Source organism: Rana temporaria, chromosome 5 (assembly GCF_905171775.1).
Source record: "Rana temporaria chromosome 5, aRanTem1.1, whole genome shotgun sequence".
Classification (NCBI taxonomy): Eukaryota; Metazoa; Chordata; class Amphibia; order Anura; family Ranidae; genus Rana; species Rana temporaria.
In genome coordinates, this window is record NC_053493.1 from 104569537 (window position 1) to 104571931 (window position 2395).

General features: G+C 52.5%; 1 protein-coding gene across 9 annotated transcripts in view; it reads right to left on the minus strand.

Annotated features, from left to right (window-relative positions):
* Nucleotides 1-848, minus strand: part of SATB1 (SATB homeobox 1) — a 137817-nt gene extending 136969 nt beyond the window's left edge. For 2 of the 9 annotated variants that reach the window (XM_040352966.1, XM_040352965.1), the window contains exon 1: nucleotides 1-848. This exon is cut by the window's left edge and continues 626 nt beyond it. The gene's annotated coding sequence lies outside the window, so the exon portion shown is untranslated. The other 7 variants (XM_040352969.1, XM_040352964.1, XM_040352967.1 and 4 more) reach the window with 6 other exon arrangements.
* Between the last annotated feature and the right edge of the window lie 1547 nt (nucleotides 849-2395).

The window sequence follows — 2395 nt, forward strand, 5'->3', positions numbered from 1 at the left end:
TCTTCATGCATTATTCAAAAATGGGCACCATGACTTCTTCTGCTTCTTGTTGTATTGGTCTTGTTGTTGTGTATTGGTCTTGTATATTGGTCTTGTTGTTGTTGTGTTGGTCTTGTTGTTTCCTCCGATGTGTCAGCACAGTGTGTGTGTGTCTGTTGTGTTTGTCCAGAGCCGCCTCTCTCTCTCCTCTCTCTCTCTCTCTGCGTTTTGTGTGTCCCCATTAAATTATTAGTTGTATTGACTCATCACTCCTCCTCCTCCTCCTGCTCCTGCCGCCGTTCTCTGCGCTCTCGTTAATAAGGATGCTGCTGCTGCTGCTGCGGATGCCTCCGGTGCTGTGCTGCTGCTGCTTCTTCTTCCTCCTCCTCATTTTAATACAAAATAACAGCAGGCAGGCCACCGGCTCCCTTCCCGCAGCCCCAAGCCCTTCCCTGGCGGCCCCGGATCAGCCGACGTCCTGGGAGAGAGACAGAGGAGGAGGAGGAGGAGAGACATGATGAGAGGGGGAGGAGGAGAGCGGCCGGGCTGGGAGCAATGGCAGCGGCCAGGGGATGAAGAACGGAGAGGGGAGACGGGAAAAGGGCCGGCCGGGGAGGAGGACGGTCCATAGGGGACTTTTAGCAGGCAGGTGAGAGGTGAGATGGATGAGGGGGTGTACCAGGGTGGAGGAGGGGGAGAAGAAGAGAGGGGGGGGGGAATTGGGATTTCCGGACGCGCAAGAATCTCTAATCTTCTTGATTAGAGTGAGGCGGCTGCGCGGAGATTATACACAATAGCCAGAATAAGAGGGAGCAGTGCGAGGGGAAGGGCGGCTGCATGGAGGCGGAAAGGCATGGCCGGGGAGGCTGGCGGAGCTCACACATTGACACTCCGGAGACGGAGGAGGAGGAGGATCCAACCACCGCTTAACCCCTTCACTGGCCGCCTCACCGGACACATAACTAACTTCGCCGGGACCATGGGGACCAGTCCCTGCACATAGGGGACTACACAGCTGGAAACCTGTGCTTGGACCAGTCACTTCCGGCACAGATAGGGACCTGTGTCTGTGCGGGGACTGCATGGCTCGTCTCCTGCAAAGATAGGAACCTGTGCGGGGACTACGGAGCTAGAGACCTGTGCTTGGACCACGGCTGGGGCTCACTTCCGGCACAGATAGGGACCTGTGCGGGGACTACAGAGCTGGAGACCTCTGCTTGGACCACTCACTTCCGGCCTAGATAGAGACATGTGTTTGTGCGGGACTGAAGGGCTTAGCTCCTGCAGAGATAGGGACCTGTGCGAGGACTGCAGGGCTCTATTCGGGATGAGATAATGACTACATGGCTCAGTTCTGGCAGAGATAAGGACAACATGGCTCAGTTCTGGCAGAGATAGGGACTACAGGGCTCCGTTCTGGCAGAGATAGGGATTACAGTTCTCAGATCCTGCAGAGATAGGGACAACAGGGCTCAGATCCTGCAGAGATAGGGACAACATGGCTCAGATCCTGCAGAGATAGGGACAACAGGGCCCAGATCCTGCAGAGATAGGGACTACAGGGCTCAGATCCTGCAGAGATAGGGACTACAGGGCTCAGATCCTGCAGAGATAGGGACTACAGGGCTCAGATCCTGCAGAGATAGGGACAACATGGCTCAGATCCTGCAGAGATAGGGACAACATGGCTCAGATCCTGCAGAGATAGGGACAACATGGCTCAGATCCTGCAGAGATAGGGACAACATGGCTCAGATCCTGCAGAGATAGGGACAACAGGGCTCAGATCCTGCAGAGATAGGGACTACAGGGCTCAGATCCTGCAGAGATAGGGACTACAGGGCTCAGTTCCTGCAGAGATATGGACTACAGGTCTCAGTTCCTGCAGAGATAGAGACTACATGGCTCAGTTCCTGCAGAGATAGAGACTACATGGCTCAGTTCCTGCAGAGATAGAGACTATAGGGCTCAGTTCCTGCAGAGATAGGGACTACAGGGCTCAGTTCTGGCAGAGATAAAGACTACATGGCTCAGATCCTGCAGAGATTGGGACCTTTTCCTTTACTGGGCTCATTGTCTTTTCAGGAAAAGCGACAGAGAAAAGAGAGAGCGCGAGGGACCATAATAAAATATTGACTCATCCCAAATTTATATATATATATAAAGGAAAAAAAGCCCAAATATGCAACTTTTAAAGTAGCTCTTCATTGCATCTGGGCACCACAAACGCAAAACACTATTTAATTTATTTCTAATATTTAGAGCAACCTATCCATCCATGTCTCTATGCTTTATTTTGTTGAAAAACGCCCTCCTAGCATTTCTGACCTTGGCCACTTGTATGGGCAAATAATTCATGTAGAATTTCCTTCCTAAACTCCATCTGCACTTAGCTCAGGCATGCATGCAGGAGAGG